Genomic DNA, 23,934 nt, shown 5'->3' on the forward strand with positions numbered 1-23,934 from the left:
TTTTTTAAATTTTATTTAACAGAGAGACAGTAGAAAGCAAGAACACAAGCAGGGGAAGTGGGAGAGGGAGAAGTAGGCTTTCAGCCAAGCAGAGAGCCTGATGTGGGGCTTCATCTCAGGACCCTGGGGTCATGACCTGAGCCTAAGGCAGGTAATTAATGACCGAGCCACCCAGGCACCACAGGAACTTCTAATTCTATGCTGCCATTCCTCCGCCTCAGTATAGTGCAAGCGGAAAAGTTGCCATCACTTCTAGAACATTCTTGCAACCATATTACTTTAGTATGTGGTTCCATTTCTCAAACCCATGTTAGTCCAAATTATTCTTGAATGCTCAAGATTCTCAAGTAACTAAGACAGGTGAAAAGAGAGAGGAAAAAAATTATTTCCCAGTGTGTTAAAGATCTTAGAATCCTCATGGAAAGGACTTTATTTAATAGGGCTTCTCAAACTTTAGTGTACCTAAGAAATACCTGGGATCTTTCTTTTACCTGAGGTACAATTGACATATATTACATTAGTTTCTGGTGTACAACATTATTATTCAATATTTGTATATAGTGTGAAATGATCACCACAATAAGTCTAGTTACCATCCATCACCATACACAGAGAATTTTTTCTTGTGATAAGAACTTTTAAGATCTATTCTCTTAAAAACTTTCAAATATGCAACAGAGTATTATTGACTTTAGTTGTCATGATATACATTATATCTGCATGATTTATTTATTTTATAACTGGAAGTTTGTGTTTTCACTCATTTCACCAACCCCCTCCCCCCATCTCTGCCAATTTGCTCTATCTATGTGCTTGGTTTGTTTGTTTGTTTGTCTCTAAAGATTCTACATATAACTAAGATTATTAAGTATTTGTCTTTCTCTTTCTGACTTATTTCACTTAGCATAAGGCCCTCAAGTTCCATTCATGCTGTTGCACATGGCAAGATCTCACTCTTTTTTATGGCTGAATAATATTCTATTGTGTATATATATCACATCTTCCTTATCCGTTCGTCTTCGATTCCTGGGCTCCCTGCTTAGCGGGGAGCCTGCTTCTCCCTGTGCCTGTCACTCCCCCTGCTTGTGCTTGTGTACTCTTTCTCCCTCTGACAAATAAATAAAATCTTAAAAAAAAAAAAAAGGAAATTGTCCTTGAAAAATATGAAAAATTTCCTGTTTTGAAAGACAAAATAGCTAATCTCTACCATATGCTAGATAACACTGTTTCTTTTCATTGTCTTATTTCTGAAATATAGTACAAAATGGACAGATTCAAGGAGAAGTAAGCTTGACTTTTATTTGATTTCCAGTGGCTTTGTTGCTTTAAATTACTACAGGCATTGCTTCCTGACTCAGTGAATGTACTGTCCACTAATAAAACTCCTTCAAGAAATTGGAAAATAAAGGCGCCTGGGCGCTCAGTCCGTTAAGTGTCTGCCTTAGGCTCAGATCATGATCTCAGGGTCTGAGATCGAGCCCCACATCAGTCTCCCTGCTCAGTGAGGAGTCTGCCTCTCCCTCTCCCTCTGCTGTTCCTCCTGCTTGCACTCTCTTGCTTGCATGCTCTCTCAAATAAATGAATAAAATCTAAAAAAAGAAAAAAAGAAAAAAGAAATTGAAAAAAAAACCCTGTTCTGCTCTTTCTTTTCTCAAACCCTTTAACTCATCATTTTTCTGCATTTTTCTGCATTTTCTCAGACTTTCAGAAAAAAACTTTCTCTTTTCATTCATTGACCTCTGTTCACTCTATTTCATCTTGATCACTTTTTTTTTTTTTTTTGGTATATACAAGTGGGATTGGTCTAGGTAGAGGGAATCTTCTTTTTATTTACAATAACTTGCAGAAGAGAGGAGGAGTCCATTACTTTTACACAGACTTTTTAAAAAAGCTCAGAAAGATAAGTTATTTGTCAAAGTCACACAGCTCATAAGTGAGAGGCACTATCTGAACTTAGAGTTTTCTTTTTTTTTTTTTAAGATTTTATTTATTTTTACTTGAGAGAGAGAGAGAGCACAGGCAGAGGGAACAAGAAAGGGAAAAGCAGTCTCCTCGCTGAGCAAGGAGCCTAATGCAGGGTTCTATCCCAGGACCCCGGGTTCATGACCTGCGCCAGAGGCAGATGAGGCCTCAGACCAAGAGTTTCTAATCTCATGTACAGCTCATGTTCTCTCAAGCATGCCATGCTTACTCTCAAATCAGAGAGATAAAAGAAGCACACAGATTTTTACAATTTAAGCCAAAGTGAGTAGTAGTGATGTAAATACACAAGAGGGGTATAAATCAGGTCCTAAAAAGATCAGAAACAGGGAAAGATTTTTTTTCGATTGGTAGGATCAATTGTGGCTCTGTGGATGCATCTCTGTGTAAGGTGAGGCACTCTAGTTGGTGAGAAAGCATGAGAAAAATGGGAAATCCCAGGACCTCTTCTCAGAAGTAGAAAGAGCCACGTTTCAAGGGAAAATACCACGGAGATAAAAGCTGGAAAGGACAGGTTTGGGCCAGATAATGGAAGATTACACATACCAGGTGAAGCAGAAGTGTATGATTCAGTAAACAACCTGAAATTGTTGGAGATTCTTATCCAAGAAGTCACTTAAACAGAGCTGAGCTTTAGGAAAATAAATTTAGTAGTATATTGGATGGATTGGGGCAGTACATGTCAGAAGCTCTGTTTGGCGCCATAAAGGTGGTTCAGACTTGGTTTATATATTAAGACTCTTCTTACACAATCACTTTTTACACAGTAACACAAATAACTTCAATAAGAGGCAGATCTTAATAACTGTCATTGAAATGTGCAAAATGACATGGTAGATGTAGGTTGAGGATGAAGAGGATCTGGAAAGCTATTACATTTTTAGTTGGTCTAGAATAGATTTTTTGACAATCATTGTCAGTGAAGATAAAAAAAAACAGGTCTGATTTCATGGAAAACATTTCAATCAGGGACGTTTGTTTACTTATTTTTAAGATTTTATTTATTTATGTGACAGAGAGAGAGCACAAGTAGCAGAGAGTGAGGGAGAGAGGGGAGAAGCAGGCTCCTACTGAGCTGGATGCAGGGCTTGATCCCAGGACCCTGGGATCATGACCTGAGCTGAAAGCAGACAGAGATTATAACCCACTGAGTCACCCAGGCACCTCACAATCAGGGACATTTAAATTTCTTTGAAATTTATATTTCAATTCATATGTGGACCCAAACAATTAGCACACCATCCCAAACCAAGCAATTTCTTCCAAATACTAAAACTCAAAGTCATTTTTAAAAATTATTTATTATTTAGGTATGCAAAAAGGCAAAGTTAAGAGTTTGGTGTTTAACATAAAAAAGAACAAATCTACAGTAAGTTTTATTCTTAGAGCTACTGCTTTATTAACTAGACCAAGATGAAACAGTTACTCATTAGATGACAAGGTTCTTTTTTTCTCCTTAAATTCATTTCTGAGTTAATACAAATCTGACTCATTGTCACCAAAGAGGAACCTTCTTGCAGAGACGTGTGCAGCCGCCCCACAGTCTCTACAGAAGATATACTTATCTTCAAGTAAAACTAATAATGTAAAGGCTAGTTAATTGAATTCTGGGTTTGATTATAACTAAGTCAGATTTTTTAAATTAATAAGTTGGACTAGAATTTTCTTTGAAAAAATGAGATTTAAAAATGAGGCAATCAATCATGTTACTTGAGAAGATGCAAGTTCCAAAACACTGACTCATGTGCAATGAGAAAGTCCATGAAATTCTCAGAAAGCAAGATGGAGCAGTATAAATATCTGTAATGAGCAATAATGCCACTTTGCAGAAAAGGTAGGATTAATGTCATTCTTATTCAAAGCTTTTAAGCTAGGAAATCTATCCGACAGAAGGGATAAGAGCTCAAGTTTATTTCAGTTAAAGCAAAACAGGAAGAGCCATAAGTAGCTAATCCTGATAAGGGAGGGACAAAAAGGAGCAGCAAAGAAGTTGATGTTCCCAAACCAAAAGAATTTGTGAAGTCTCTGGGGTTTGGTAAGTGTTGGGGCAAGTTGGATGAGGGTGGAGTGGTTCAATTCTCCACCTGCCAGGTTTTTATTTACGTGCTACAACTGAAGGTTGAGAAAAACTTCTGAGGTATTCTTTAGCAAGAGGTTTTGCCCTGATTTATCTAGAAGGAAATAGATCATTCAAAATGAAACCTAAGTGAAAGCAGTTGTGTTACTGCTTGGAGGGCAGGCTCCTAAAAGCAGGGATGGAACACAACCAAGTACTAAGCCAGGAAGCTCAGGCTCCATATGTCAGCCCCGCCATTTATTGGATGCTTGATTGGCTGTAGGAAAGTCTTAGAGGCTAGGGTATTGCAGAAGGAGGGGCATGTTTAGGAGCTAATTTGCATAACATCTGCATAAACCTTTTGTTCTAGATTGCAGTTACCTGGGTAGCTTTTTTTTTTTATAATTTTTTTATTAACATATAATGTCTTATTAGCCTCAGGGGCCGGGGTAGCTTTAAGGGCTGTTGGAGTTGGGGCTGAGGGAGGCAAAGAAGCATGCCCAACCCCCGATAACCTTTGGCAAGATTTCGCTCTCTCTGAGCCTCCTTTGCATCATGAGAATAGTTATATCTCCTCATAAATCAGTTGTCAATAGTCAGTGAGGTAGATAATGTGAAATCTAGTCTCCTGAATACCCAATAAATATAAACCTAAAATATATCAAAGGGGGAAATACTGTATTATGACATCTGTTTCAAGACAGTTGTTTTGATTAAGAAAAGTCTTAACCTTGCCTTGTTCCTAAAGCATTTTAGACATGTATTCTCAATACTTTGTTCCAGTGGTGGATCCCCCCCGCCCCAATGTACTTTAAAAGGAGAAAAGCAGTTTTGTTCAAACCGTCAATACCCTGCTAATATTCTGGCTCAAATCAAAGGGCTGGGCTTTCCCACAGAGCCCTTAAAAACAGGTGATGATATCATTCCCATTAGTACACTTAGCACGGCCTATGAGAACAGAAGCTGGCTTCTGCCCGGTAGTTTTCTCCCATGCTTGGTCCCTGAGGAGAGTGAATTGCTCCAGAAGCCCTTATCAGTCTCTGTCATTAAGATGGCAAAGTGTTAGAGCAGCCCTCTTGCCCCGCCCCACATCACGTTATGAACCAAAATGACATCGAAAAGACATGGAAGCTGCAAAGGTAGCTCATATGTGACCGCCGATGAAGTGAAAAGTATAAAAACTATTCTGGAACTTGTGCCTTACTTCCACCCTAGCTTGACCACCTCACCCGTCAGGAGAAGACTCCAGCTCCTAGAAGCATTAATGTTGAATCAAGCATTTTGTTGGCCTGATTCAACTCATTCCTAAATAGCTATGAAGATATCTTTTCTTTTTTAATTTATTTTTATTTGAATTCAATTAATTAACATATAGTGTGTAAGGGCCTACTTAGCCAGAGCGACCCCATCTCGGTTAAATAGCCATGTTGTCGTTTGTGCAGTAAACTTAAACTGCCCCTGCCCCTGCCCCTGCCCCCCCACCCCCTCCGAGGAACTTACTTAGAAGCAAGTCTGGGAAACCAGTAAAATATGGTCAACCAGTCCCTGATAACAGAGCCCAAACACAAGGACGGGTCAGGTCAGGTGGAGATAACAGAGCCCAGAATACAAGGACGAGTCAGGCCAGGTAGAGACATCCAATCAGTAAAGCACACATACTATCTCCCTAACCACCAAAGAATGTAAACCCCACCTTTTGGGTGCCAAACTAGGGCGCCAATTCTGACCAGAGTGATAGGCTAGTTCAAACAGCTACTATAGGGTAAATTGTAATTCAGTTGGCCACTTGCGTGTGACCTAACGTGACTATGCAACTTTCTCTGTGTGTTAGAATCTCATTGGCCAGGCTCAATGACATGGCCTTTGCTCTATAAAAGCTAGTCTGTGAGGCTGGGGCGGGGGTTCACTCTCTCCCTGAGACAGCCCTGGCCGGTTGGTTTGATTCTCGGTGCTGGCACGAAATAAAGCTTTACTTGACCTTCGCTTTGTATCAGTCTCGCTCTTTTGATCACAGACCCCATCATAGTGTATTGTTAGTTTCAGAGGTAGAGTTCAGTGATTCATCAGTTGCTTATAATACCCAGTGTTCATGACATCACATGCCCTCCTTAATGTCTATCACCCAGTTACCGCATGCCCCACCCTTCCCCCTCCAGCAGCCCTGTTTGTTTCCTATGGTTGAGAGTCTCTTATGGTTTATCTCCCTCTCTGATTGCATCTCATTTCATTTTCCTCCCTTCCTCTATGATCCTCTGTTTTGTTTTCTAAATTCCACATATGAGTGATATCATCTGATAATTGTCCTTCTCTGATTGACTTATTTTGCTTAGCATAATACCCTCTAGTTCCATCCACATCATTGCAAATAGCAAAATTTCATTACTTTTGATGGCTGAGTAGTATTCCATCGTGTGTGTGTGTGTGTGTGTGTGTGTGTGTGTGTGTGTGTGTGTGCGCATGCACGTACACATACCACATCTTCTTTATTCACTCATCTGTTGATGGACATCTGCATTCCTTCCATAGTTTGGTTATTGTGGACTGATGCTATTAACATTGGGGTGCATGTGCCCCTTCAAATCACTACATTGGTATCTTTGGGGTAAATACCCAGTAGTGTAATTTCTGGGTCCTAGGCAGCTCTCTTTTTAACGTTTTGAGGAACCTCCATGCTGTTTTCCAGAGTGGCTGCACCAGCTTGCATTCCCACCAACATGCAGGAGGGTTCCCCTTTCTCCACATCCTTGCCAGTATCTGGTGTTTCCTGACTTGCTAATTTAGCCATTCTGACCAGAGTGAGATGGTATTTCACTCTGGTTTTCATTTGTATTTCCGTGATGCTGAGTGATGTTGAGCATTTTCTCATGTGTCTGATGGGCATTTATATGTCTTCTTTGAGAAATGTCTATTCATGTCTTCTGCCCATTTCTCAATTGGATTATTAGTTCTTTGGGTGTTGAGTTAGTAAGTTCTTTATAGAGTTTAGGTACTAGCCCTTGATCTAATATGTTATTTGCAAGTATCTTCTCCCATTCTGTCGGCTGACTTTTGGTTTTGTCAACTGTTTACTTTGCTCTACAGAAGTTTTTTTTTTTATCTAGATGAAGCCCTAATAGTTCATTTTTGCCTCTGTTTCCCTTGCCTTTGGAGATGTGTCTAGCAAGTTGCTGAGGCTGAGGTCACAGAGGTTGCTGCCTGTGTTCTCCTCTAGGATTTTGATGGATTCCTGTCTCAAATTTAGATCTTTCATCAATTTTGAGTCTATTTTTGTGTATGGTGCAAGGAAATGGTTCAGTTTCATTCTTCTGCATGTGGCTCCAATTTTCCCAATACCATTTGTTGAAGAGACTGTCTTTTTTCCATTGGATATTCTTTTTGCTTTGTCGGACATTAGTTGACCATAGAGTTGAGAGTCCATTTCTGGGTTCTCTGTAATTATTAGCATAATAACTATACAAGGAGGAAGGTATGAAAATGTAGCTTGAATACATCATACCCTTGACCTGAATTGAATTTGCTATCATTAACAATTTCACTTGATTTCTTTAGAATTTGTATGGGCTGGTGGAAACAGGATTTGGATATTTGGTCCACTTAGAGAAGATGGCTAAGGAAGCTGGAACTCATAAATCCATTTTCAGTGGAGCAAGTTCAAAATCATCCCTTAATCTTAGAGATTTGTTCTAAAGAACCAGTTCATTAATATTTGTTTTGAGTGATGTTTCTACCACCAAATAAAAATGTTTAAAGCAAAAATTAGTTTATATATCTCCTTTTCCTTGTCTGTCTTTTTTTTTTTTTTTAAACCTCCTAAGCAAAGTATGAAGTCCAGGCAAAAATGAGTTGATATCAGACCAAAGAAACTGTTTCCAACAGAAAATTATTAATGTTATTAAATTATTCTTTTTCAGCTTCCATTGTTAAAGGGAAATGACATATTGTTGACAGCTATCAGAACTCTTCATGCTTTATCGGAAAGTTACTTGAAAAATTACCATATCATTAAACTCAAATCTCAAAAATGTTTCAAAAATCTCTCTAAGAGCTTCTAAGACAGACAGAATATCATTACTACATATTCACTCTTCGTCTTCTAGTATTCAGACATTGGTTAAAGGGGAATGAGTTTGGGGAAGGAAATGTCCTGAGGCAAATGCAGCATCAGGAAGAGAGATTAACCCCCATCTCAGTTTCTCTCCCCTCTCCAAGGGAGGGGATACTAATAGAATCACTTGGAAAGTTGTTGGTCTTTATAAGCAAAGGAGACCCATTCCCCAGCTGGATACCTGCCCAGTCCTGGATTTGCTGAGCTGTCCAGGGGGAACCTCTAAAAGCCTGGGAGACTGTGAGAGAGATTGCATCGCATTGCATAGTGGTCATCCAGGCACAGAAGAGCCAGGACAGTCCTCTTGTAATTCTTGGGTCTTGAAGGATACAAAAGGAAAAATGGAAGAGCCAGTTCTGGGAACAGCACTGAGAAAGATAAAAAGACGAAGAACCCACTCTCCAAAGAGCAAAAGGACTGAGTGGAGTGAAAAATAGAGCAAAGTAGTAAAGGATGGGCCTGGAGAGTTAGGCTGGAGCCAGATTAAGTAAGGCCTTTCATGCCAGGGCAAGGAAGATATATTCAATTCAGTAAATAATTGGAAACCATTGTACGTTCTTTGAGCCAAAGAGGGATCTAATCAGTGCTGTGTTTCAGGAAAATTAATTTGACAGAAATGCATGGAATGGATCTAGGCAGGAAAAGGCAGGAGATAACATGCATATGTTATGCTGAAGAAGATTCCAAAATAAAGCACTGTTATGAGATACCACTATACACTTAGTTGAGTGGCAAAATATTTAAAAATACAAAACTGACAATACCAAGTGCTGGCAAGGACTCAAGAGCATCTGGAACTTCCATACACTGCTGGTGAGAATGAAAAATAAACCATCCACTCAGGAAAATGATTTTGCAATTTCTCATAAGGTTAAACATACACTAACCATGTAACCCAACAATCCCACTCATGGTATCTACCCTAAAGAAATGAAAACATATGTTAATATAAAAACCTGTACGTGAGAAACGCCTGGGTGGCTCACCGGTTAAGTGTCTGCCTTTGGCTCAGGTCATGATCTCAGGGTCCTGGGACTGAGTCCTGAACTGGGCTCCTTGTTCAGTGAGGGGTCTGCTTCTCCCTCTGCCTCTGCCTGTTGTTCACCCTGCTTGTGCTCTCTCTTTCTCTGACAAATAAATATTTGAAAAAAAAAAAAAAGAAATAAAAACCTGTACATGAGTGTTTATGGAAACTATTCATAATTATGAATTATGAATCCTCAAACTGGAAAGCATCCTGAATATCCTTGAGTAGGTAAATGAATAAACAAACTGTCGACTTTCATACCACGGAATGCTACTCAGCAACAAGAGGGAACAAGACATTATGGTGAATGAAAGAGGTCAGTTTTAAAAGTTTTACTTACATAATATTCTTGAAAAAACAAAACTATAGAGATGGAGGACAGATCCAGTGATTGCTGCGGGTTAGGGAAGGGAGGTGAGCTAGAACAGTAACAGGAACAACAACAACAGTAATGGGATAGCATGAGGAAGTTCTTTGGGTGTGATGAAACCATTTTGTACACTGATTGTAGAGGTGGTTACATGAATCTGTACTTGTGTCTAAAATCACAGAACCATTTATGAAGAGAAGGAGGTCGATTTTACAGTATGTTAATTTTAAAAATTAAAATTAAAAAAGGAAGCAAAGTCAAACAAACAGATTAACAAGGAAAGCAAGATATTTTCCCTTGTTTGAAATATCTATTGGGTAGAGCACATTAGCATAAATAAGCAAAGTCAATGTTAAATGCAAGGAAGGAATGGAAAAGCAGATTCTTAGATTGTGAGTTTCATAGATTCATCCAAGATTAGCAAATATGCTTGTTTGTGGCAGACTGTATTTCCCAAAATGGCTGCAACATTACATGTCAGCCTACCCTGCTACTCCTCCATCAAGAGGTCTGTGTTCCTACCACTTGAATTTGAGATAGCATACACCAAGAGAGTATGGTGAAAGCTGTAGTATGTGCTTCCTAAGGCTAAGTCGTAAAAATGCTATGCACTTCCTCCTTGTTCCCTTAGAACACCTGCTCTTAGAATCCAGTTAGTGTATTGTGAGGACTTCCAAGTCGCCTCTGGAAAGGCTGATGTGAAGAGGAACAGAGGTCTTTGTCCACAGCCCTGGCTCACCTTCCAACCAACAGCCAGCACCAACCTGCCAACCCCATAAGAGCCACCTTGAAAGTAAAATCAAACTAGGTGAACTGCCCAGAGCTAAGAGGGTGTCAGCCAAGTCCCGCCTAAGTTGGCTCCTCGTGAGCAAAGTAAATGATTGTTGTTGTTCTAATCCACTAAGTTTTGGGGTGGCATTTTACATAGCAATAGATAGCTAACAGAGTGTTTTTACTCGTCAGCACCAACTGAAGAGACCTTCCAGGCATTCCTGGGATGGGATGAGTTTAGAGGAAGAGAATACATGACTGATGAGTGGGGTTGTACATTGGGCATAGTACTGAGTGCTGGCATCACTGCTGTTTGTCCGTCCGGTCAGATCCAGCACCCTTGTTTTATACTCGAATTAGAGACAGAGTGCAGGTGGGTCGTGATCTGCTGAAGATCACACAGATATTTCATACCAGAGCCAAAAACTCAGAACCAAGTCTTCTGATCTGCAGTTTAGTGCTCTTTTCACTCTGCCTGTCTCTTTCCAGTGACAGATTCCAGAGACCTGAGCCACAGGATATGGTGTAATAAATACATGTCAGGGCGCCTGGGTGGCTCAGTGGTTTAAGCCGCTGCCTTTGGCTCAGGTCATGATCTCAGGGTCCTGGGATCGAGTCCCGCATCGGGCTCTCTGCTCCACGAGGAGCCTGCTTCCCTCTCATTCTCTCTCTGCCTGCCTCTCTGCCTACTTGTGATCTCTCTCTGTCAAATAAATAAATAAAATCTTTAAAAAAAAAATAAATACATGTCAGGTGCTTCTCCTTACCCATCTCATGCCTATGACAGACTTCGTTAGTTAAATACAGTGCTCTCCTAAGGTCACTGATGAGCATGGAGATTATAGACCCAGATCGTCATTATAGAATCTGAGTAGAACAATGCAAGAGCTATAACTGATTTGTATCAGGAGTGTCAGAAGAATACAGCAAAGGCAATCTCAAAACATAAGCTATAAAATGGTTTAATATGGAAGTGCATTGTGCATGAGAAAAAGGAAAGTATTTAGACATAACCACTTGGGATCAAGGAAGTCTGAAGTGACACATAAGCTTTTTACAGAATTGATGAGGAATCACTTCCTACATCCTTGAGGATATCTGTTGTAGATTCTATTAGACAATTTCCATTTCATATTTTAAAACTTATTTTGTGGGGTGCCTGGGTGGCTCAGTCATTCGAGCATCCAACTCTTGATTTTAGCTCTGGTCATAATCTCAGGGGCATGGGAGGGAGCCCCACGTTGGACTGCATGCTCAGTAGGGAGTCTGCTTGGAACTGTCTCGCTCCCTTCCTCCCTGCCCCCACTCTAAAATAAATAAATAAATAAATCTTAAAAAGATCTTAAAAAAACACCTTATTTTGTTGTTGGAAGAAAAGCTATTACTTTAGTTCTATAAAATGTAATATATATATACATACGTATATATACACACACACACATATATATATATATATATAAAATTTGGCCTCATCCTGAATACAATAGACTTGGAATGCATACAACACATTCAATAGAGCAGTACTGGTGTATGGTACAATTTGATGGTTCTGTTCTTCTTAATGCACTTGTCATTCAGAGCAAAGCAGGCTTAGAAAAAAAATATATGATTTCTAGGGTATAATTTAAAAGCAGAGGTTATAAAGCCAGGGCACTCTGAATTTTAGGATATATCCCTGAGAACCAGATTCTCAGATACGTTCAACACAGGATGGAGAGCAGAGCTTCTCTGAACTTGATCATAGGAGAAAACACCCTGCAGAAGCAACCGCAAACAAACTCCCAGAAAAATAATGATCACTCTCTCCCTTTCTATGACTCTGAGCGGGGCATGGGAGTAGAGTTAGGTACGAAGGTTATTTGAGTAAACCAAAGTGGCCAAGTTCCTTCCTTAATTCATTTTATTCATCAAGTACCTGCTATGTGCAAGGTCTGCTGTTAAACACTACTTGGAACGCAAGGATGAAACAGGGGGTTTTATCTTCAAAAGTTCTTTAGCGTGGACCCCATCCTCCTCTTTTAATAGAGTAATATGTCAGAACAAGAGCCTAATGAGTTAGAAATCTAAGTATCAGCTAGTGGCATCCAAACACAAGAACACTGGGTTTAAGCATTAGAAGCAGGATGCATCCCTACAATTGTCTACACAAATCAGCAGGCTTCAAAATAGTAACCCAACCCTTTCCGTCCCTCCCTCCCTCTCTCTTTTCGTTCTTTCTTTCTCTTCCGTGCCCCCCCCCATTTTCTTTTGACATGGATTACATTATCATTTGCAATATTACTAATTGCTGGATCACTTAGATGCATTACTATGCTCTTGGGAAATTATTTCTGGTAATGAAATTCTTTTCATCAGTTCCACTTTCAGATTTGCAATACAGGCTTGTCCTTTAACAAGTAAGTGTTCTTTTCAGAAAAATATGCGGCAGATGTGGCAAAACAGAAATATAATATTCTTGGAAGTGGGCTAGTTTGGATAACAAACTTTCATATTTGGACTTTATTCTTCTAGTAATTTCTCTGTCTGTAGCAAATTTTCACCAAGGTTGAAGTCACCATTTTGTGCAATTTATTCTTAAATCTTCAAACAAAGGTCAATAAATTCTTGTTGTATCTTTTCAGATTTTTGTAGTAAGGAGCTGTTAATTAATATTTCCCTCATTCTTTTCTGGAATAGAATAACTCAATAATTTCAACCAGGTTTTCCCAAATACTAGCAACTTGTTATTCAACGAATAAACTTAACCCGATTACTTCTGAAAGGCCTATAACATCTGTTTAAGTTCCAGGGCACAAGGACAAGACAGAAAATATCTAAAGAAAGTGGGCTCTGAAGTCAATCCAATATGGGTTCCATGTAAGCTCTGACAGTCCCTGTGTGACGTCAGGTAAATTAATCTCACTGAGTCTCGGTTTCCTTGTTTATAAAATGGGGATAAAGTGCACATTGTAATGTCATCATGAGAACTAAGCACAACACAAGAAAGCAGAGGGCCTGGTGTATAATCAGGGTTCCTTAAATAATAATTTCCTTTTGCTTCCTTTTAAAAATGACGGTTCTAAAGCTCAGGATTTAATCATTAAAATAATCAGTGACAGATGCAAACCATTCAAGTTTCAATCAACTTTTCTGACACTTTGGTATGTAGAATATTTGACATTTCTCCTTTCTTCTTCATGGAAAAAGCACCCCCGCATCAGGGAAAATGAAAAATTGGGGGAAAAACACCTATAATCTCATCCTCCTAGCACTACAACAGTTTCCATTTTTGTCATGGTCTGGCTTTTATACAAAACGGCCACATGTTCTGCACAGTCGCAATCAGACTGTGCTTCGCATGGCATCATCTCTTTCAGTGTACTAAGAGATTTATTCCAGGTGATAGTGGGAAGCTGCCGAAGAGGAAGAAATGCAAAGCTGCGGAGGTGTTCAAGTTCTTTCAAATCGTTCAAACCTTTCTCCTGCACAGAAACTCCACAAAGAACTCCTCTGCTGTGTTCGTTACGCAGGGCGGTTTCTTTAAATTGTTTGACGTCAGAGAAGGAATGCTATAGCAACAGTCTGTCAAACTGGAATTAACTCAGAAGAAAGATGGGGGTGGGGAGAGGAAAACTGCTCCCGGGCGGTACTGACCTCAGAGGAAGCAAACTGGGTTGTTGCAATCATTTTCTGACATTTTAAACATTAAAAAGAAGAAGAAAGAAAGAAAAGAAAAAGAAAAAGAAAAAAAAAAAACTCGGTTGAGATGCGTACGATGTTTAACTCATGCAGAGAGATGAGCGACTCGCCAGGATTATGTGAAAGGCCTGGTTTCACCAGTAACAACTTCCAAGTACTGGTCATTTATTTAGAAGCAGGCTCTGTGCAAACGGCATCTCATGTGATATGTTAGCACCTTTAGGAGGTAGGTATCATCCCCCTTTTGCCTATGACCAAGCTGAGCCCCTGGGACGGACGCAGTCACCCGCCAGCGATGGTAGAGCTGGGATTCCAACGCAATTTAGTGTGACTGTGGGCTCCAGTTTACTTTCTTAAACGTAGAATTCCAGACGGTTAAACCTAAACGGGACGGGGTCTTCTACGTCAGCCCCCCCCAACCTGCCCACGAGCAGACTGAGGGTTTTGCGGTGCCAGGAAGGAAACCGGCCACACCACTTGGACGCTCTGAAGTGTGCTCTTGCGTCCAGGCGCCACAACGACAAGAAAACGAAACTGCCTGGGAATTAATGTTTTTCTTCTTCTTCTAGCAGGAAACGAGACAGAAAATAGGAAGCAGAAGCTGCGCGCGACACCCGTCGCCGCCTTCGCCCCCTGTCCCCCCGCCCGGGCGACGCGCGCTCAGGGTGAGCGCGCGCCCGCGGCGCGTCCCCATCGGGCCCGCGCGCCTCGTGCCTCGCGCCTCGCGCCTCGCGCCTCGAGCCACGTCCCCGCCCCGGCGGAGTTGGCTGCTGGGCGGCGCGGGCCTGGGTGTGGCCGGCGGATCTCGGTGGCGCTCGTCGCGGCGGTGCGCTTCGCTCTGCACGCCGGCTCCGCGCTCGAGGAGCTACTGAGCTCCCCGCGGACTCGGGGAGCGGCCGGTCGACGCGGGACCTGAGCTCCCTCCAGGTAGGCGGCGATCGCACGCGCCGCGGCTCGTCGGAGCGCCCCGCGGGGGGATCTCGGGCTTCCCGCAGGGGGCGTGGGGCGCCTCGGGGCCGCCCCGCCGGAACCCCGCCGGGTGGTGGCTTGGGGCTAGCGGGGTCGGGCGAGCTGGGTGGCGGAGCCTGCCCGGGAGGGACGGGGCGGGCGCGCCTGGGTCGCGCTGTGCTCCCGCGCCGGGGCCAGCCGCTCGGTCGCCGCCTCGGGCACTTCCTGGGCGGCTCGGACTGCTCGCTCTGGGAAGCGAGGGGGCGGCCTGTAGTCCCTCGGCCTCCACACCCCCCAGGCCGGTCCCTACTCGCCGAGGCCTCGCGGGGGGACTCAGAGCGCGAGCTGGTGGTTCCCCGAAAATAGCGGTTACTCGGGACTGCCCAGAAGGGTTATTGGGTGGAGAGCTCTGGGAAAGCTCGTAAAAGTTTTCCGCTGAGTGCTAAAAATGAGTCTAGCGGTTTCGTGTTAAATTTGTTTTGGAAATGATTATGTCCAGTATTGGGGGTGGGTGGGTAATGGATTATGAATTCTTGTAAATTCTGTACATGATAAAGTGTTTTTCCTTTTCTTTCCACATTCTTTTTCTGCTTCAAAACACAAATGATTGCCTTCTACTTTGATATTTATTGCCATACGGTAAGGGAAGACTGAGTTTCCAGAAGTTTAAAAACAGACTTTCATTTGTTTATAGAAACGATGCTTTGTTATTTTGCATCTCTCTCTCTCGGTCTCTGTGTCTCTTCCCTTTTCTCCCGCTCCTTCCCTTTCTCTTTTGGTAGAGGATGTGGATGCATCTTTTTCTCTTTTGGCCACTGGCAGAATAGCTCGGGGTGTAGATTAGCGCCCTGCTGGGAAGTTTTCTTCAGACATTTGAAATTTAATTGCTTATCAGAACGCTGTATTTTCATTCCTTTTTAGTGTTGCAAACTGAGATTGTGACCTCGGAGTAAAGCTTCTAGAACTTAACACACACTGCTTATTTAAGATGAAAGGAAAGTCTTTTCTAGTTGTGGAGGAAAAGGACGGTTTGGATACATAAAATTGTATGCTTTGAGTTTCTTTGCCATTGTACATTTTAAGACTTTCGTGTGGGACTTTTGGGTTATTACTGATCTGTGGTTCTGAAAGTTTATTGTGTATTTCAGTATTTGGCTCAAGATCATTTTAAGATTTTCCGTATTGCATTCTGGTTTGTAGATGAATCTGAAACTGAAATAGAAGCTTTTGAAATACTGTTTTATTGAACGTGGTTAACTGTCTTGTGTATACACATTTGTAAAATTATAAAATTGGTTAACGTGGCTTGCAGTACATTCAGGTTCATGTCTGTGAGCCATAAGCATTGTTTACGAGGCTATTCTGAGTCATTGGTCTTTGTTAACTTGTAGAATTGCTTCTTTTGTAATTTTTCCCGGCTTTGTTGAGATATAATTGACATATAACATGGTATAAGTTTAAAGTATACAACGTGCTGACTTGATATTCATATACATTGAATAATGATGACCACAGTAAGATTAGTTAACACACTGATCACCTGTGTGTGCCAGTGGCTTGTATTTAGCCACTTTCAAGTATAGAATACAGTGTTGTTAACAATAGTAACCATGCTGTACCTTGTATCCCCAGAGCTACTCTCTTGTAACTGGAGGTTTGTGCCATTTGATCAACATCTCCCTAGAATTGTTTCTTTTAAGTCATTGGTGCTTTAGTATGTCAGCAAGTATTTTTACACTTTAAAAATAGATTCTGGGACATTTTGAAAATTGAGAATTGGAACAAAGTATCGGACATTTTTCTGCCCTTACCAAGTACTGCCTGAGATGGTGTGAGTTCTGGGAGTTTTTCCGACATGTTACTAAAGTACCCTTTGTTACTAGTTTCTTTACCTTGCTGACTGGTTTAACCTGCTTTTGTTCTAGGAACTAATTATTAGAGATTTGTTCTGGGCCAGGGGTGATGCTATACATTATTCTATTTATGTCTTACATGAACTTGGCAAAGTAGGCATTATCCAGTTCTACAGGTGAGGAAACTATGCCCCTGAATTCTTAAATGACTTGCCTGTGCTTATGTAGCTGTTCAGTCACTCAATTGGGATTCAAGGCCAGACCTCTCTGAACCTGAAGTCCACCTTCTTGCCTCTGTGCCACAGTGGTTTCTTGCCAGGACGTGAGGAATGACCCTCAGTTACTCGTTAGCACATTTGTAAACTTTCCAAGACATGCCAGAGATGCGGGTTTGTTTTTCCAGCGTGATTGTTACCACCCGACTGTGTTAATTGTACAGATCCGTGAGTCCGTTCTCCTCTCACCTCTCTGTTTTTGGTTCAACGTCTGGCTCAGAGTTTAAGACCTCCCTCTTCCCAGGGCAGATTTTCTCCTGTCGACATTAATAGGTAGTAAAAACTTGATTATCCTTCCAAAATAATGATCCCATTTTAATGTGGGTTTTCTAGAGCTATACATACAACTATTTTGGAAGGCTATAAACAATATGGCAGTTTCTTTTTGAATATGAGAACCCTCTGATATTCCTCAAATTAAACCAGAAGATATTTCTTTTGAAGAATTTATTTACTGACAGAGAGAGAGACCGAGCGCATGAGTGCGTGTGCATGCACAAGCATGGGGAGCTGTAGGTAGAGGGAGACGGAGAAGCAAGTTACCTGCTGAGCAAGGAGCCCGAGGCCATACTCTATCCCAGGAACCTGACCCTAGTGGAAGGCAGAGGCTTAACCGAGCCACCCAGAAGCTCCTGTGTCTCCCATCTTAAAATTCTTTTCTTGATCTACTGTTCTGCCCCGTGTCTCTGGTTCCATGTTGAGAAAGCATCATTTTTTTTTGAGAAAACATAATTTTTTTGATAGAATAAAAATAAATACAGGAGAGGATAACCAGAAACTAGTAAGTTACCTACAGGGGGTGGGTAGGAACTTAGTAGAAGGCATAGTGGAGGGAATGGCACTGCTGTGATTATATCTTTTTGTATAGTTTTGGAAACTTGTTTATGTTTTATATGTTCAAAAATAAAATTAACAAGGTTGAAATAAAAAACCTCCAAAATTGAATACAAACAGCAACAAAGGAACCAGTATGTTTCAATGAATAACATAAACTCTCTGAAGAAAAGAAAAATCCAAGTAAGTTTTTAACACGGCACTTTGAATATCTACCTTAAATCTAAAGATAGAAAGGACTGCAAAAATAAGAAATCTTGAACCCTGTGTGGTAGAGATACAGCAACTCTTGAACTATTTTGTATGTATTGTAGAAATGAGCAAATGAGTAAATTCACTGATATTTTTTGAGGTAGAGTTTTTACTGTGGGAGAAAGGAAATAAAGATGAAATAGAAGAAGGCAGTGAAGCACTCTCTGGTGTTCGATTGGATTTAGAGTTACATTTTTAGCTCTGTCTGATGGAAAGGTCTAGAAGCAATGACACCCTAGTAGCAGTAAGCACAAATAGTGCCCAGGTCTAAATGGCTGATTCTAGGGCTGGGGCAGGAATAGCAGAAGATTAGCTTAGAGTACAGGGTAAGGAAGTATTCCCCCAAAATGGTGGTGGTACATCAAAAAGACATAGGAACTAGCTTGACCAAATCTGGGAAAGTTTGAGCCTCAAAATGAATAATGATAATAATGGCTTATAACCCATTGAATAAAGTAAGAATCCACAAGTTCATAATAAATAAAGGAAAAAGAAAGCATTCTCAAGTAGACTGTCAATAAAAATGTAGAAGGAGTAGTAGAATTAGAAAAGTGACTGGCTTGCAACCATTATGGTCTTGCTGGTTCACGCCAGCATTATTAATGGAGAAAACTGGATGGGGAGAAGGGTACTAACACAGTTTCCAGTGGTCTCTCCAGAGATTAATGACCAACGGGGAAAAAGAGTACTTCACAGTGAAGAAATCTGGCAGAGGGGCACCTGGGTGGCTCAGTGGGTTAAAGCCTCTGCCTTCAGCTCAGGTCATGATCCCAGGGTCCTGGGATCAAGCCCTGCATCGGGCTCTCTGCTCAGCAGCGAGCCTGCTTCCCTCTCTCTCTCTATCTGCCTGCCTCTCTGTCTACTTGTGATCTCTCTCTGTCAAATAAATAAATAAAATCTTTAAAAAAAAAAAAAGGAAAATCTAACTGACCTAATAGTATTATCAGAGCTGGCAGAATTTGAGTATGTAATGAATATTAAATAATAGCATTGCATCAATGTTAAGTTTCCTGAATTTGTTCATTGTACTGTGGATGTATAAGACAATGTCCTTGTTCTTAGAAAGATACACAGTGAACTATTAGAAGTAAGTGGTCAGAATATCTTCAATTTACTCTCAAATGGACAAGCAATAATAATAATTAGAATGAAAAGAGGATGATAAAGCAAACGTGGCAAGCACTAACAATTAGTGAATCTAAGTGAAAGGTCTAAGAGTATTTATTCACCATACTGCCTTTTTTTTAATACTACTTTTTTCAACTATAAGTTTGAAATTTTTAAAAATGAAATGTTAAAAGTAAAATGTCAAAAAATAATAAAGCTACTTTGTGTCCAAAAACACACAACAGAAATCTTGGGAAGAGTCCATGCAGGCTGTATCTATTCCTCAGCTCTGCATCTCTCCTCTCTAAACCCACTACAGAGTGATTTATCCTTCCTGTGCTCTAAAAAAATGATTCTTCTCATGGTCACCAGTGACATCAGTCTTGCCACATTAGGTCTCATGGTCACCAGTGACATCAGTCTTGCCACATTAGGTCTCTTGGTCACCTTTAACCCGGGTGGTAGAGAACTCCTTCCTGCTGAAACAGTTTTCCCTTGGCTTCTGGGACACGGACTCTGATTTTCATCCTGCTTCACTGGCAGTAACTTCTCCTCCTCAGAAAATGGTGTTATCCTCCATCCAGTTGCTTAGGCTGACAATAAGAGTTATCTTTAATTCTCCTGTTTCAGTCATCCTGCATTTGGTCCCTCATTGTCTACTGTGATGGCTCCTAACTTGCTGTCATTCCGATTTTGGCTATTTTTTATTGTTGTACTGCCACTACCTTTGTGTCGAACCACCATCTTCCTGGGACTGGACTACAACAGTAGCTCCTAACTGATCTTTCAGCTTCCAGTCTTAGGCAGCAGAACCCATTACTGTTAGATAAAATCTGAAGTTTTTACTGTGTTCAGGAGGCCCACATGATTATGTGGTTGGTCTCCTGCCCACCCCTGTCTAATCTCTTCTGCTTTGCCCACTACCCTCCAGTCTCACTATTCTCTCTGCTGTTAGTTAATTCAGTATCCCAGGTTAGTTTCTGCCTCAGGACCTTTGATTTACTGTTCATACTTCCTGGAATGCCCTTCTCCCATTTAAAGCATGGCTCATGGGGCGCCTGGGTGGCTCAGTGGATTAAGCCGCTGCCTTCGGCTCAGGTCATGATCTCAGGGTCCTGGGATCGAGCCCCGCATCGGGCTCTCTGCTCCTCAGGGAGCCTGCTTCCTCCTCTCTCTCTGCCTGCCTCTCTGCCTGCTTGTGATCTCTCTCTCCGTCAAATAAATAAATAAAATCTTTAAAAAAAAAAAAAAAAAGCATGGCTCATTCAATCATTTCATTCAGGCGTTACATATTAATTTGTTTAAAAATAGCCTGCCTTGTCGCTAACTTCTTGCAGGTTTTTTTCTCCTGCAGAGTCCTTATCTGTACTTGAAATTGTTTATTTATGTGCTTTATTATCTGTCTCCTAGACAGATATAGATTAAAGCTCCATGACAACAGGGCCTTTTGTTTGTTTTATTTACTGTTGAATCCCTAGAGCCTAGAATGTGTCTGGCATGTAGTTGGAACTCAGATATTTGTTGAATGAATGAATAAATTCATGAATTAATATTTGCCACCTTTTCTGCTGTATTTTGTCTAATACTGTTTCCAGTGGGGAAGGCTGTCTCAGAGAATCCTGTAACGGTAGTGCTGTTTAAGTTTCTTGGTGATACTGCTAAAGCTTCTTGGGAAGCTAACAAGTTGGTAATTTTCCCAGCTTCATCTTCCTTTTGTCTGCCCTCTGGTGGAGGTAATACTGATAAGCAGCCAGATGATAGTAGGTCACTAGGAAGAAACAAAAAGGGAGGAACCTTGACCACAAACTGGGTAATTGACTTTTAAATTACAAAGATTAAAAAACTGTAGTTTTTAGTAAGCCTCTAAATTAACCATATTAATATAGGAAAGAATGACAAGAAAAAGGACAATAGTTAAAGAGAGATCTGGTTTAGGGTGTTAAAAAAAAAAAAAAAGACCATTTAGCTCCAAGACGTTTTGGTTATATAAAATAATTCCTGCTTAAATATACTTCTTTCTCTGAAAATAGTTTTTTAAAGATTTTATTTATTTATTTGACAGAGAGAGCAAGCAAGCACAAGCAGGAGGAGGGGCAGAGGGAGAGGGAGAAGCAGACTCCCCACTGAGCAGGGAGCCCGAAATGGGGCTTGATCCCAGAACCCTGGGATCATGACCTGAGCTGATGGCAGGTGCTAAACTGACTGAGCCACCCAGGCGCCCCTCTCTTAAAATATTTTTAATATTTTTCCATTTTTAGTTCACAGACACCTTTTTCTAAACTACTGTTTCAGTTAATCTTTTGATTTTTCTTATTAGTTAACATATGCCAGTGGGAAAGCCAGTATCCAAACTGCAACAGTTGGGTAGGAGAGGCAGCACTCTTCATTATTATGCTACCTGACAGCCTTCCTACTGTCCTAGGGATGGCATAGGTACCAAAAAATTTCCTTTGGTGCAATAGTGATGAACAAAAAATACTTGATAGGTTAACAATATATGTTCTAGTACCATTTTTTCAGTGTGTATTACGGAGAGCCTTCTAGAATTGCTCAAAGTTATATCTTACTTAATTTGTTTTGCAATAGCAATCACATTAAATGATTTTAATGTGCATGTACTACTGACTTGCTGAAATAACTTAAGTTTCTCTTAATGTCCATCTTTAATATTTAAGGCAGTACACAGCTTAACTTACCCCCTTCTCTAACCCAGTTTTGGCTTTAGCAAGGTTGTTTCCTGTGCTGTTTGGTCATTACCAAGAAAGCTTAGTATATTCCTTGCTGGGTAAGGGCATACTCCCACCAAAATGCTTACTATACAGTTGGGACCCCAAAAGGGAGCATTTGCTCAGGGGGTGTCATTAGTGCTGGTATCTTTGCACGTATTTAGAGCTCTGAGGTTCTCATCTTAACAGCTATGTAATATTTCAGTGTATGGATGTATCATATCTCCTTTCCTGTTGATTTATGTTTGTAATTTTTTGTTATATAAACAGTTGAAGAGTGACGGTCCTTAAACATTTCATTTGTATTTATTCAAAAATACTATATTTTTAGAGTCTTACTGTTTCTTCATCTAATTTTTTTAATCATCTATATATGTATTTGTTAACATAATGTATTATTTGTTTCAGGGGTACAGGTCTATGATTCATCAGTCTTACACAACACAGCACTCATCATAGCACGTACCTTCCCTGGAGTCCATCACCCAGCCACCCCATTCCTCCAACGCCCCGCCCCTCCAACAGCCCTCAGTTTGTTTCCTGAGATTAAGAGTCTCTTATGGTTTCTCTCCCTCTCTGGTTTCATCTTGTTTCCTTTTTCCTTCCCTTCCCCTATGATCCTCTGTCTTGTTTCTCAAATTCCTCATATCAGTGGGATCATATGATAATTGTCTTTCTCTAATTGACTTATTTCACTCAGCATAATACCCTCTATCTAGTTCCATGCACATTGTTGCAAATGGCAATGTGCATGTACTACTGACTTGCTAAAATAATTTAGCAATTTTTGATGGCTGCATAATACTTTTTGATGGCTGCATAATACTCCATTTGTGCGCGCGCGCACGTGCACACACACTCACCCCAATCTTTATCCATCTGTTGTTCATCATCTAACTTGTAATACATTTTTAACTATGGAGAAATTGATAGAATCTGTACTGTAGAGGGAGAACACTACTTTGGAATAGACAAAGATGAGGATGGGGGTGGGGGGGTCCCTGTGCTCAAAGGACTATTAGTCCCTGTGCTTGTGTAGAGGGATTTTTGATAGTTTTGTTACAGTAACATTGCAATGGCTTGGCTCATTTTTTCCCCTCTTCAATTTTTCTGGAGTTCCCCACGTACACACTCTTACCCTGGAATTGTTTAAAGGGTGAAAATTGGGCTTTAGCTATTTGGTAATGTAAAATTAAAAATTCAGTAATATACCTTAACCTGAATGAGACTTCATTGTCTAACTGGCTTTCAACATAGATTATACATTTTATTTAGGATAGTTAACAAGGCTTCTAGTGACCGGGTTTTTATAAGGAAATAATTTAAACATTTTTTTTTTATCTCCTAGACTTCTGTAAATTAAATTATGTACTTAGTAGAAAAATGGAGGACAGCTAATTATTTAAGGATTGAAATTCATCAACAAGGGATCCTTATTATGTGTATTACTTATGAAATGGGTCTCTGGGGAAGCTGTTGTGAGAGTAGGACTAAACTTTTTGAAAAATGTGGTTTTAGGGTATCTGGCTGGCTCAGTCCAAAGAACAGGAGACTCTTGATCTTGGGGTCAGGAGGTTGAGCCCCATGTTGGGTGTAGAGATTACTTAAATAAACATTTAAGAAAAAAGAAAAATGTGGTCTTCTTGTCACATGATATAAAAAGCAAAAACAATTGTTATTTAAAAATTTTTAAAACAGATATTTTCATGGTTATATGTTAATGTTTATGAGAACTAAAACTTATCAAGGAATTTCATTAATTATTAATGTGTGACTAGGGAAGCTTTTGGGGGAAAATATTTAAAAACACACACAGAAATATTCCTCTGTGACTTAGGTTATAAAAAAGGAGAGAAATGTTGCTATGTAAATTTCATCCATGGTTATGTGCTAGTTTTTAGTGAGGAAACATCTTTGTAAAGTTTTTAGAGATAATGGAGACACATCCTGAA

The 23,934-nt window shown here is 40.5% G+C and overlaps 1 protein-coding gene across 1 annotated transcript in view; it reads left to right on the forward strand.

The window, feature by feature from the left end:
• The first annotated feature begins 13,931 nt into the window (after positions 1-13,931).
• The window catches only part of GNB4 (G protein subunit beta 4), a 54,413-nt gene continuing 44,410 nt past the window's right edge, over positions 13,932-23,934 (forward strand). The window contains exons 1-2 of the mRNA XM_046001418.1: positions 13,932-14,213; positions 14,557-14,914. The gene's annotated coding sequence lies outside the window, so the exon portion shown is untranslated. The remainder of the gene's footprint in view (positions 14,214-14,556; positions 14,915-23,934) is intronic.

This window comes from Meles meles, chromosome 4 (assembly GCF_922984935.1).
Source record: "Meles meles chromosome 4, mMelMel3.1 paternal haplotype, whole genome shotgun sequence".
Taxonomy (NCBI): Eukaryota; Metazoa; Chordata; class Mammalia; order Carnivora; family Mustelidae; genus Meles; species Meles meles.